General features: G+C 43.4%; 1 protein-coding gene across 1 annotated transcript in view; it reads left to right on the top strand.

Annotated features, from left to right (window-relative positions):
• Positions 1 to 1,128: 1,128 nt before the first annotated feature.
• LOC149325623 (innexin shaking-B-like) overlaps positions 1,129 to 14,195 on the top strand; it is a 438,384-nt gene continuing 425,317 nt past the window's right edge. Inside the window, exon 1 of the mRNA XM_089562911.1 lies at positions 1,129 to 1,414. The gene's annotated coding sequence lies outside the window, so the exon portion shown is untranslated. The remainder of the gene's footprint in view (positions 1,415 to 14,195) is intronic.

The following is a 14,195-nucleotide window of genomic DNA, read 5'->3' as shown; positions in this document are numbered from 1 at the left end:
TTCATCTTTTTCATCTAAGGATATTGCCCATGGGCAATATCCTTCAAATATTCTTAAGGGGGCTTGAGTTTCACATTATATCTGTGTGTACGACAGTATGCTGTATGGATTGCATACGTTGCTGCTGTCCTGTGTAATTCATACGTGTAACTGCATCCTTCTCTCATCCAGCGTCAACAGCTGTTTATACGCATTGCGCATCAGCATTATTCGATTTGTTCGAATTGCTTGTTTTCCTTTTCTTTTTGTGGTTTCTACTCCGGTAATGGCCCTTCAACAGGGCTGACACACTAAAGAAAAAAAGAGAAAAGAAAAATACGCCATTTTCTTTAAATACGATCATTAATCCGGAACTTCCCTTACGCCACCGTCGTGCGTTTGAACCACCAATCTTCCAATCGCTTTTTGCTTACTTCTACCACAGATCCATTCACGTCGTCTCTTTTATCTCTAAACCCAAGGGCCTCATCGACAAACAGATGGATACCGCCACATTCGACTTCTCCCATGTCTCTCTAATTAAACCTGTGCTTTGCCAATTGCGGCCAGCGTATCCCCTCAAACCTAATGTCAAGCAAAAGTATACGCAGCTCAAAAAACAGGGACAGAAGAAAAGACACAAACAGAACTGGCGCTGACAGCGCCAGTCCTGCTGTTTGCGTCTTCTCTTCTGTCCCTGTTTTTTTTTTTGCGCTGCGTTTTCTTTTACTTAAAATGAGCCAGAGACTAGCCTATTCCAAGATTTTGTTCTTAATCTCATCCGCCCGCGTAACTTTCTGCCGCCCCCTGCTACGCTTGCCTTCTCTTGGAATCCACTCGGTTACCCTCAAGGACCAGCGGTTATCTTGCCTTCGCATTACATGCCCTGCCCAAGCCCATTTCTTCTTCTTGATTTCGGCTATAGGATATCAATAACACGCGTTTTTTTCCTCACCCGAACATAAGAAGCTCCATTGTTTCTACAGAGTTACCACGCACTGCACATGTATTATCGTCTTTGTTATGCTTGTCATCATCTTCGTTAAAAAAGGCGGTGTTGAGGCGGCGCCCTCTGTCGTACGTACCGGGCGGTAATATACCTCCTTGCTGGTGCCTCTGATTCCTTGCCGCCGTAATATAATAGCGTGGTCCCTGCCTCGCTATTGGTCCGCGGTCGGCTTCGCAAGTACACATTTAAGTAAACAGCCTGCTGCCAAACTGTGAGGCCCATATGTGCATGCTCACTCTAGAAATAAAGGGCCAGGCTGAACAGTAGTGCCCCCCCGAACGACCGCCGCCGCCGCGGAATGGGAACGAGCGGCGTCTCGGCGGCGGCGGCTTGGCCTTTCGCCGCCGCGGTGCACAGATGCTCGCCCGCACGCCACGCAGCTGCGGCGTCTCTTCCTCTGTTGTCGACGTGCGGCCGCGTGTTCAGGTCAGTGACGTTGCTTCTCATCGGGGCTCCTCTTCGATCCTTTTCGGGAGCTGATTCTCGAGAAAGCTGCCGGCACCGTCGCAGTAGCTTTAAGCGCAGATCGCCCATTGTTTCAGTCATCGCCGAGGGCTGGGTAAGAGGACGGCAGTGTTGCGGCGCGGATACAGACGTCCTAAGTGTCGGCACTCGCGGTGTCCTACAGGCGTCCTTATTCGCACTGCGACAATCATTCCGATAGCACGCTTCGAATAGCCAGCATGTGCTCTGGTGACATCCTTGGCCGACGACAGGTGCAAATTTGAGGGCAAGAGCAGTATGTTCAAAGTATGCTCGTTCAGCTCCCGTACGGGTGCGCACGTGAAATACGCTATTTGCGGCAAAATTGCTAAAATTTATTTCTCTTAGGCATGCATAGTACAATGGCCTACAAAGGACAATAAAGGCAGGCGTAAAATTATATGGTCCATTATTTGTTGGCTCTATAGCCATAAGTTCAGATCACATAAATTGGGCACATTCTAACAAAGCGGTAGTAATGAACCGGAATCAAAAATAATTTTGTTTAGATAATACTAGAGACACTGTTGTCGGCAGAAAGTTACTTGTGGCGTGAAAAAATGTTTGTGATCATAAATACTGCCATGTGCCAAAATTCAGTGCAGTAAATGTGGTTTCCAACCATGTCCAAAGTCACTCGCAGTGTCATTCATGAGAACTCTAGAAGGTCCGCCATTCCACGGAATAAGTTAACGCAAGAAAGGAGGATATTCAAACTTTTCTCTACGCGCAGAGCATGAAAGCAGCTTGCGTGCATGATTGGGCCGTGATTGGGCGCAAGGAAAATGTTTCGGTGCAAACGCCTGAGTTAAGGGGGCATGCTCCAGAAGAAAAAAATTTCGTTAATATTTTTGCTAGGTGTCTGTAAATATCGCAGTCGAGAGATCTTTTCCACTGTTTTTAGATGTGTGGTCCATTTTCGCCTAGTTTGCTTGGTTAAATTTTGCAAGTCATGCATTTTAAATGTAGACATGTTTTTGTGCACCTATTCGTCGTAGTACACACATACCACAACAATAAAATAATAGGCCATTTTGCTTGCTATGATTGCTTTTATGCGGTAAAAACAAATTATGCCATGTAAAAGATTTCAGAACTTTTCAAAAGTCAACGTTCTTTAGAATGTCTCTTTTAGAGGATAATGAAGTGGTAACAATTTGGAATCGGCTCTCAACTACAAATTCCAATAAACATAGTACAGTTACATTCTCATTAAAGTATAGTCGACCCGCACTAAATTTCATTGTGATGCAACGAGCGTAAGTGCAAAAAAAAAAAAAAAATGTCACGCGCAACGGTGAGTTTGCATGAAAATGGTAAGCGAAGAAAATGCGTTCCAAGTTATCCGAAGAGACCATGACGCTGCAGCACTTGGGGGCAATAAAACGCTAATTTCAAATTTCTTTTTCAAGCTACAAAATGACTGAGGATGCTTTTCTACCTACAAACTTATGACTATCTACCTACCTACCTGCCTGCACCTAGCTGTTCAAATTTGTTAGCGCCGTCAAAGTAGCTTGGCATGTTCCCATCGCAATGTTTAGCAATTTCGTGCCTATAATCTCTCCTCAAGTCAAAAATAAAAATAGGAACTTTCGACAAAATTTTTGTTTTTTTCGTGCGCATGCCCTTCCCCTTAGGTCCCGTCGAGCGATGTGTCATCGCCACTATTATTTCTACACAATCAATCTTCATGCTGCATCTGTTGCTTGTATTCGGTGAAACAGAGGCTGTTCCTTATTGAGAGATATCTTCTAATCGAAAAGAATCCCAGGTAACGCAGGCCAATCACGACTTCTGCATGATAAGCGTTTCATATGAATAGAACATACGTTGACGTAGTTGAGCGTAAGGTCCTTTTGGTCGTTCACGCCCCATGAATGAATGTAAGCGTTGCGGATGTGCAGCTGCTTCATTATGCTCAGAAGAGCAAGCGTGAGACCTAGGCACGTATTTTCGCTTCTTTTTTCCGCACGGTACTGGCTGAGTGAAATTGTTCCTTTAACTAATGACCGGTAACAGTAGACACTTGTGGAAATTTGATGTCGTCAACCACTAAGGGTGCTCTCTAGAACTCGTGCTAAACCTGCATCAGCACTGATTAGGTGTATAAATGAAATTATTTTCACAACTTTAATAGGGACCAATGCTGCATTATAAGGGTACTAAAAAGAAGAAAGGCTGAAGAGAATGCCGTGAGGAAAATGAAATGTAGCACTCAGTATAGAGCCACTGCCCCAACAACTGGAAACTGAAGGCACTGCGGCAAACACATTTTAAAGGAAAAAGAATACGGTCACTGACCAAGTCAAGAAATTTTAGACGTTTCGGAACCTCGTACGGGTTCCTTGATCACTGAGCGGGACAGGAAGCGCCGCCACTTATATATGCAACACATGACGTAACGAGCGTGCGTAGATTGGTGGCATATTTCCTTGCATCCGGTTCATGGTAGCCGGTGTCGACTGGATGATTAGAGATTCCAGTAGGCGCCGAGATGACACGTTCCTTTCCTACGCGACGATAGTGGCGTGGTCCCAGTCAATCGCGTGACCATGTTCTTGCACATGCTGTGCAATGGCGTTAGTCGCGTGATTGTTACGACTTTTACTTCCTCTAAATGATCAAGTTTGGTCATCTTACCAACAGACCGGCGCAACCGAAAGGCCGCGCCGGACATCGGTCCGAAGACCTCACTAAATCATTCAATCGGTAGTAGCGACGGGCGGTGTGTACAAAGGGCAGGGACGTAATCAACGCGAGCTTATGACTCGCGCTTACTGGGAATTCCTCGTTCAAGGGGAACAATTGCAAGCCCCTATCCCAATCACGAAAGAAGTTCCACGGGTTACCCAGTCTTTTCAGACAGGGATAAAGACACGCTGCTTCCTTCAGTGTAGCGCGCGTGCGGCCCCGGACATCTAAGGGCATCACAGACCTGTTATTACTCTGTTTCGTGCGGCTAGGAGCCGCTTGTCCCTCTAAGAAGGTTGTAAGGTGCTGGGAACCCCGCACCTATTTAATAGGCTAGAGTCTCGTTCGTTATCGGAATTAACCAGACAAATCGCTCCACCAACTAAGAACGGCCATGCACCACCATCCACCATCCATCTTGACTTGGTCAGTGACCGTATTCTTTTTCCTTTAACTCAATGCCTGACCAGACGTATTTTCGTCAAACTATTGATTATGTAAACACATTTAAACGCAAATGTTTTGATTTTGGTCGCATGTGTGCATGGGAGACAATATATATTGCTTTGCAGGTATCTAGGAGTACTATGTAAAAGTGGCTTGATGCTTCCACTGTAGAGATATTATGAACTAATGTTTAAAAAAAATCAGTGCTAAACAGACTGTACATAAGTAGAAAAACCGAATTTTACTCACCGGGAGATGAATGCAGCACGGATCTCCACCAACAACCTACATTCTGTCTCTTCCACATTTCTCGCCAGCCACAGACGTCGACACACATGAATGTCAAAAAAAAAATCTTGGACCTTTATTATTAAATCCGCAGTTTCGTTTGCAACCGCGGTTGCTTGTTCTGCGCAACTGATTCTCACGTGTTGACCTAAACATGGCTCAGCACTTATGTATGAAGCAACAAGCTTTACCTATAGCAGCAAACTGTTCTGCATCTCAATGACCATTATTAGGTCACAGAAACTCTCTCTGACTACATCCTGTCCTGAGATTATGAACTGCTACAAACGATACAAACAGAACATGGGACGAAGTGGCATGCGGCAACCCATGTTGAAGTTTCTATATAATTAGAGTTTATATGAGTGCGGATCACAAGTAGTACTTGTAATTTCTGCTTGCTCTCTGGTGCCATACACTTGTCCGATTCTGCAACGACCATCTCACCAGCCACAGGCATCACACACATGAATGGCAAAAAAAATGTACGTCCTTTATTACTAACACTCGCAATTTCATCCGCAACCGCTATTGCTTCTGCTGCAGAACCGACATTACATGGTGTGATACTCTAATTCGGAGGTCGTGGATTCGGATCCCGGCGGCATCATGTGGTTTAGCAAAGTTGAGTGTCAGGCCAGTTGGTGATGCCAGCTGGTGACGTTCCAGTTGGTGGCAAATGTCACCCACTTTTTGGAAAACAAGAGTCACAATGTCCCGGTCACAATGCTCTCTCCTCCTGAGCTGAATATTTTACTAGATGAAAATCAACTTTCGCTGATTCATTTCAATGGGCGGAGCCTCCGAAAAAATAACGATGGCATTAGAAACTTTATTGCTTCGCTGCATCACTCGTTTTCTTTCATTTGCATATCTGAAACTTGGCTCGCAGTTGATGACTCCAATTTATACGGTTTTCATTCTTATTAAGCTGAACATTGTCATCGTCCTAATAACAATCATGGTGGCTCTGCCATTTTCATTTCACCTCGTGTCACATATACTCGTAGGCATGACTTACTAATTAATGCTGCCTACTGCGAAGCTGTCTGGATTGAAACTGATTCATCATTTCCTGGTAATCATAACAATAAACTAGTCATAGGCTGCATTTATCGATCTCCTTCATCTTCTGAGTCCGATTTTATTGATTCACTTGATGCAATCCTTCGTAAGCTATCCAGTGAAAATAAACAAGTATTAATTATGGGAGACATAAATATCGATCTTCTCGACACCAGCTCAACATACAAAGCTTATACGGATTGTTTTTCTGGCTACGGTTTTGAATGCCTAATTGAGTACCCTACAAGAATTGCCTCTCATGGCACTCATTGGCTCATCGACCATGCACTTTCAAATTTATCGCTTCCCCTCATTTTGGGAGTAGTAAACGTCGAAATTACTGACCATTTTCCTATTTTCGTATCCATTAACTCCACAGCATCCTGCCCCAACCGTTCGTACTTTACGTCGGTATTTAATGACACAACTTTTATTGAATCGCTATCTGCTACCGATTGGTCAGTTGTTTACAACCTTCGCGACCCTGTGCTGGCGCTTGAGTACTTTTGCACGTCTTTCCTTCAGGCCGTTTCCTCTAGCACTTCTACTGTCAAATGTAAAAAGAAATGCAAATTCGCATTTAACCCTTGGATGATAAGGGAGTAATTACTCATTGGCATCCAACCAAGCGCAGCCATACGGCTACAAAGCTTGCCGTCCCGCTTAGCTCAGTTGGTAGAGCGACTGCTCCGGTGAAGCGGTGGTCCCGGGTTCGAACCCCGGACCAGGACGAATTTTTCTTTAATTACGAAGTTTCTGAGAAAGCTGTATAGCTTCCCTTTGTAGCCGTATGGCTGCGCTTGGGTGGATGCCAATGAGTAATTACTCCCTTATTACAAACTTACTCCACCTTGGGGGATTCCCCTAAACATTTGACCAACCCTTGGATGACTAGTGCATTTCTGGAAAGCATTCGCAAAAAAAAAATAATCTGTATAAAAAAAACTAAAAAACAGCCTTTTATCCTTGCGCTTGCAGCCCGCTATAGAAAATACCGCAACATTTTGAACTCTCTATTAAGCCTTGCGAAAAAACGTTATTATGAGCGAGCGTTCAAATTAAACAAAAATGATTCCAAGAAACAGTGCAAACTATTCAACGAATTTTTGAACAGGCGTTCTCTGAATGCCCCTATATCTAAAATTACTTTCAATGGCATATCATACAACCAACCTAAAGATATTGCTAATGCTTTCTGCAATCACTTTTTATCATCCTACAATCATCCACACCCAACTTCAGAGATAATCATGCCCCGTACACCGCATTCATTCTATCTCTTTCCAGTTACCCCTGAAGATATACACCGCACTATTTCTGAACTAAAAAATACGAGCCCTGGCTTAGACGGCGTTTGTGTGCGCCACTTGAAATTAGCAGCTCTTCTTCTACCTAATGTAATCAGCTATATACTCAACCTGGTCTTCCAGACTGGAATTTTTCCTGATATTCTGAAAAAAGCAAAAATCATTCCAGTGTTTAAAAAAGGTGACAAAGAGCTTGTAAATAATTATCGAGCCATCTCTATACTCTCATAGCTTAGTAAAGGTATTGAAAAGTTGTTTTCCCTAAGAATAAATAATTACTTAAGTAAGTTTAACTTACTAAAAAATTGTCAATTCGGTTTTCGATTGGGAAGTTTTACCAATCTTGCGTTGCTTTGCCTAACTGACTATATTAAACAATCACTGGACAGTGGTAAACTTGTTGGCTCAATATTTTTAGACTTCACTAAAGCTTTCGATACGATTAATCACAATATTTTATTTACCAAACTTGAGGATTATGGCATAACTGGTCCCGCCCTAGCCTTTTAAAAAACTTATTTATTAGATAGACATAACGCGGTGTTCGTGGCTAATGTATTTTCTGATTTTAAGGTTACTAACATAGGTGTCCCTCAGGGATCGATTCTTGGCCCTTTGCTCTTTTTAATCTACATTAATGATCTTCCAGACGCACTTACTGACACTCATTGTGTATTATACGCGGATGACACTGCAATTTATTCTTGTGATAAATGTATAATCACGCTATCTGCCAAATTAAATGCCTCTTTGGTTAGCATTATGTCCTGGTGCCATGATAATCACCTAATTATAAACTCTATTAAAACTAAGTTTATGCTTTTTCGAACAAAACAAAAAATCACAGCATACTTGTCTTCATTATCGCTTGGTCATACTTCGATTTTTCCCCTTGCGACAACGTGACTTTCCTGGGTATTCAACTCGATTCTCAACTGAAATTTCATCATCATTTGGACCATGCGAAGAAAAAAACTGCATTTGGAGTTCGTGCAGTAATAAAGGCTCGTCATTTTTTTTCCATCATCGGCACTCTTATCACTTTATTTTGCTTTTATTCACACTCACATTAATTACGGCATTGTAGTAGGTGGGAGCATTTACTACTGTCATTTGCACTCTATCCAGCACATTCAAAATCAGGCTATTCGTATCATTACCCGCAGTTCATACCTTGTTACTGCTATCCCTTTGCTTCGTCAATATAATATCTTATCCGTAAGAAATTTATTTGATTACAACCTAGATATCATGTTTTTCAGATTAATGAACAACGCACTTTCTTTTGAATTTATTGAAAAATGTTTTTTGAAAAATTGCAACCCTACGAGATTTGCAGCTGAAAAAAATTTCTTGCTTCCTCAAGTTTTTACTAATTATGGAAAGGTCATTCTCATTTTGCATGCATTTCCCTGTGGAATAATTTACCCCTGAGCTTAAAATTTAAGTTACTATTAATCTACCGGGGGTCCCGTGACAGTCGCTTAACTTTGGGACCCTCGCCTGTATGCTGAATTTATGTGACACGAAAACAGCGCAAACTACACAAAGGACGCAGAAAGGGGAGACGAGACACAGGCGCTGACTAGCAACTGAAATTTTTTCTATTGCTCCGGTACTCAGAGATCTTTACTTAGCTATGAAGGACAGAGCGTTACACAGCCTCTTTCAGGGTAGCAATGTTAAACAGATTTTCCGGTTTGTCGACGACAATCTTGTCATCCTAGACTGCGAACATGAGGCTCTCCCATTCGAAGCTTCAAAGGTTCTTTGCAATTTTTCTAGCATACTGAGCCCTTTGATTGCCACCCACGAACTGCCTTCTAATGGTTTCTTACGTTTTTTAGAATTAGGACTCTATTTTAACAAGAATCATGCATGCTGGGCCTTTGAGCCTCGAACCAAAAAACCTCTTCTGACCTTTGATTCAGCTCACTCGGAGTTAGTTAAGCGCAGTATTGTTAACTTTTGCTTCTATAACGCCGTCAAGAAATCATGCAATCATAAGCTTGAAGGTAGTTTTTTAAACCAGACGCGCCGACTTGTGCAGGCTGTTTACCCTCTCACGCTCTTGTCATCAGTGGCCGAGGCCATGTTGACAAAAAAAGAACCACGTCAAAGGGACAGAGATAAGAAGATCGCCGTGATTCCTTACCGACACGGGATTTCACATTCCCAGAGAAAGATCGCGAATAAAGTAGGAATAGATGTCGTATTTTCAGCCCCAGATCGTCTGCCAAGCCTGTGCAAGCGTGTAAACCAGATGGGTCGCAGTTACGTTGGCTGCACCACGAATCATCGGGATCAGTTTGATGCCTGCGGTCAAGGCGTAATCTACTCAATTCCCTTGTCTTGTGGCCATGCTTACGTAGTACAAACCGGCAGATGCCTTAACAAAACACTGTCAGAACACAAATACAATGTAAGCACACGAATCTCGGGAAATATGGGCGTTCATTGCCGCGACTGTAAATGCGGTCCTCACTGGAGTGACACGAGCGTGCTGAGCAGGAGCAGTGACCAAATCACGCGAGAAATAATTGGAGCGAAACAAATCACAAGCCTAAAAGACCGCTGTGTCTGTACCCCATCCATAGCCCTTATGGATAAGGAATTTCGTTTCCTAGCGACAGCTCAGCATTCATGACTCCCTGCTCGTTTCCTGCTGCGATTGCCTGTTTCGTGTCTCACCCTTCTTGTTGTTTTTGATTCCTTGTGTATATTAACCGATGTGTCAGAGCAATAAAATTTCAGTTGTTAGTCAGCGCCTGTGTCTCGTCTCCCCTTTCTGCGTCCTTTGTGTAGTTTGCGCTGTTTTCGTGTGATGGAAAACCAACTAACTCGTGATGTGTTCTTCATGAATTTATGTAACCAATTTGTAGACAATAAATTCTTATCTTATCTTATATATCCTGGCCGTTCTAAAGGACAACTTGCAAGGGAGCTTCTTGAGGCGTCATTTATTCATAGGTTAGGAAGCGATAAGTGCGTGAGTGAAGCGTCTATTGTTCTTTTACGAAAGGAATCTATGTTCTTATAAATGCTGCGTAATTTCTTGGATTCTGCTGCTTGAAGGTGGATGAGGCGCTTCCTGTTCCTGTCCGTGCAATTTCATCTCGTCGTTTAGCCCCACTTTATCTTGGTTCTGATTGTCTTTATCAGCGGTTATAGCTGGGCATGCGCATTCACTTCCTCGAGCTCGTAATTCTGCTTCCGTTTCTTTCAGTTGCAAGTCCGCGCTCGTCCTGTGGCCCTCTCTTGTCCTCGCTTGTCTCGCGCTGAGCCAACCTGCAAATCAATGCATGTGGCTGTTTTTCTTCTGCTTCCTAATCAAATTTCTTTAAAAGTAATTTTGATTTTGAAAAGAAAACTGATTCTGGATCACTTTATTAATCTCCCAGTGATGAACACCACAAATTCTACGCTACACGTAGTACCAGCTAACCAAGGATTTCCGCGACTGGATCACCAACACAAAGTACAGCCGATTTTCGCCCGCACAAATCTGTTTTTTCAGTCACCGCTTATTGTTGCTATTCGCAACTGGAATCAGCTCCCGGAAAACGTGGCGTCCATCACTGACCACGTCACATTTGTCGAGAGCCTGAAGTGCTCCCAGGGGCTGTGAATGATGTATGAGCCGCCTATATCTACATGCAATCACGTATTTGCTTCATTTTCGAATTTTGTGTGCACTCGCCTGTTTGTGTATTTTCTCCGAATTCTGTGACACGTGTCTAAGTCGGCGATAGAAACTTGTCCATTGATGGCCTCGCCAAGTTTCTCAATTACTTCTCGGGGTTCAATATCTGACTTCACACCTTTGATCTCTAGGTTGTTTAGGCGTCCGTATTGTTCAAGTTCTTCCACTTTTTGAGCCAAGCGTTTGTTTTCAGGTCGAAGATTTTCGTTGCAGCTTACAAGGTCAGCAATCTCCTTTCTTAGGGCTTTGATATCAGAGCTGATAACTTTCGTCTCGTCACAAGTGTCGCTGCAGAACTTCAGGCTATCCTTGACGGACCGCAGCCCAGCCCTCATCTCACGTTTGAAATCTTCTAAAGCCTTCATGATTTCTTTTTCTTTCGACATGGCACAAGAACTGGCAGAAAAGCAAATAAGCAACAGTTCAAGTTTGGCAGCAGTGCGCAACAAACTATGCACTGAATACGAGGCGGTCACCTGCAAAGAGCAGAGGGAATTAGCGACGTGCTTTTCGTTTGCGCACCGCTGCCAAACTGTTGCAGATCCAGGAGTGTCGCTCTTTTAAAGCTCGCTGAAGACAGCTGTCGGCCGTTGATTGGTCGAAGATTGCGGCCCAGGTACCGCAGGAAAACCACTGTGTCCAGTCGGGGGTGATAGCGCAACGAAGTCCGACGGAACTCAGGCACGGGTAGCTCGGGCACGAAATGCCGACGTTTGATGCTGCAAAGAGCAGAGGGAATTAGCGACGTGCTTTTCGTTTGCGCACCGCTGCCAAACTGTGCCAAAATGACTGCGAGATCCTCATCCTGCACTTCTTGTATGCCATGCAGTTCCAAGTGCAGCTGCCTGCTTCGGAATTCAAGATCGTGTATCTCCTTTTCAAACTGAGCTTGTGCTGCCTGATTTAAGTCATCCTTTTTCTCAAGCTCCGATATCCTCTTTTTTAGGTCCATGATATGAGCCTCTTTATGGCCGACCTTTTGCTCAAATTCATCAAACTTCGAAGATATGAAGCTAAGAGACTCCTCCATGCTTTCAACGTTTTCTGCCAGGGGCATCAGCCGTTCTAACTTTTGGTTAATTGAGAAGAGCGCAAGTTTGATATCTGTTTCAGAGCCACTACTCCCTTCACTACATGTGTTGCTACTTCCTGCACTTCTGCACGATGGCACTGCCGCGCTTTCTTTGTGGCCTCATACTTCGACTTGAAGGTCTTTTCAGTTAGACCAGCGCATTTTCCAAAGTGATAGTTGCTCTCGCATTTGGAACATTCCCCAAATGGCTCATCCTCAGAGATGATCACATCACACGTGGTACAGGAATCAGACATTGCTTGAAGTGTACAGAAGTACTCGCAAAATGAATCTCAGTAATGCAAAAAGCATAGCAAATGTCAACAAATGTCAGCAGATGGCATCAGCAGCAGCAGCAGATATACTATTAAAATGAATATTATGGAAACATAGGGTTACTAACAGGCAAAAGAGCAGTTTTTGAAATGGTGTTCACGGCTTGCTGCCGCTGCTGCCAACTTTAACCTCAACTTTAATTCGGTTCACCCTGCTTCACAGAAGAAATCAGTCGCTATGTCCTTGTTCAAACGATCGCAACGCATCTGCAGCTCCCTTGAAGACCAGACCATTGATTTTCAAACTGTACGACAAGAACTTTCAAGCAACAATTACCCAACCTCATTTGTGCAATCTGTGGAAAAACAGATATGTCGCCCAGCACGCGATACTCCTCTGTCACCCATGAAACGTGCTGCCGTGCCCTATGCTCCCGGACTGAGCGAGGCTTTAGCGCTCATCATGCGCACCTTTGGTGTCCATATCGCCCACGTTCCGACAAGAAAACTGCACCATGCGTTGGCAAACGTCAAAGACCCCCTTCCCAAAGAAAAATATCCTGGCGTAGTGTGTAAGGTTCCTTGTTCCGACTGTGACTGCGCATGCATCGGCGAAACCGAAAACTTCGAGAGGCGGCTAAAAGAACATAGTAACGATGTACGTAACAAAAAAGTGGATTCGAATGCTATCGCCGAGCATGCAGTATCTACAGGCCATGACATCGACTGGGGTCGGGCACACGTGCTTTCAACTGAAAAGAAGCTACGCCCTCGCCTGCACTTGGAATCATTAATCATCCAAACTATATTCATATTCATATTTATTTATTTACCAGAACACTGGACGGCCTCCAGGGCTAAAAGTTGCAGCCAGCAACTTGACTGGGCCCTGGAGCCATTTACAAAGGCAACAGCAGACGTCGGTTCCGAGCAGCACAACAAAAATATTCACAACGCTATGAACAAAAATGTGCAAAGAAATAGAGACATGGTAGAATATTTGTCATTGCAATCATGCTCTCATTTACAACTGTGAAAAGTGTATTCGTAGTTGCTTTGGCGATTTGAAGGTTACTTGTTTGAGTTTATTTAGCAAGACTGGTAGGTTGTGTTTTAATGATTGCAGTTTGTACTGAGTGCGAAAAAATGGAACCAACCAGGGTTGGAAAATTCGAGTTAAAGAATTAGTTCTAGGCTGCAGCAGCGCTAGAGAAAGAAGGGAACTTTGAGTGTCATGTTGAGAAAAATAGAAAACATGCAACAAGCGATGTTCATAGTGATGGTCAAAGCTAACAATATTATATTCTGCAAATAAATGTCTTGTTGTAGACTGACGGTCAATGTTAGCTATGTTACGAATGTACCTTTTTTGAAGAACTATTATTCTGTCAGTATTTGCTCTTGTCGTGCTTGCCCACACTAAACTACAGTAGCTTATGTGCGGGGCAAATAATGCATTATATAGTTGAAGTTTAACCTTTTGGGGCAAGAAAGCACGACATCGAGATACGGCTCCAGTCACTGAAGAAATCTTGTTTGCAACATAGTGTATATGAGTGTCCCAACTCAAATGGCAAGAAAAATACACACCAAGAATTTTATGAGCTTCCACAAGATCAATACTTTTGCCACGAATCATTAGGCACCTTTCAAGAATCAATTTCTTATTACGGGCTCGAAATAAAATAGCTTTCGTTTTCTGAGCGTTTATTTTCATGCGATTTGACTGGGACCAAACAGACAATTTTTCAAGTACATCATTACAATGTAGCACAAGATCATTGGGATCGTTTCCAGAAATAAGGACACTACTATCATCAGCGTATATGATGAACTGAACACTGTTGTCAATATGAATTATGTCATTTATAAA

Source organism: Amblyomma mixtum, chromosome 10, assembly GCF_055824585.1.
Source record: "Amblyomma mixtum isolate Tamu chromosome 10, ASM5582458v1, whole genome shotgun sequence".
NCBI lineage: Eukaryota > Metazoa > Arthropoda > Arachnida > Ixodida > Ixodidae > Amblyomma > Amblyomma mixtum.
The sequence above is the reverse complement of the archived record's forward strand: the minus strand, read 5'-3'. Positions and strand labels throughout refer to the sequence as shown.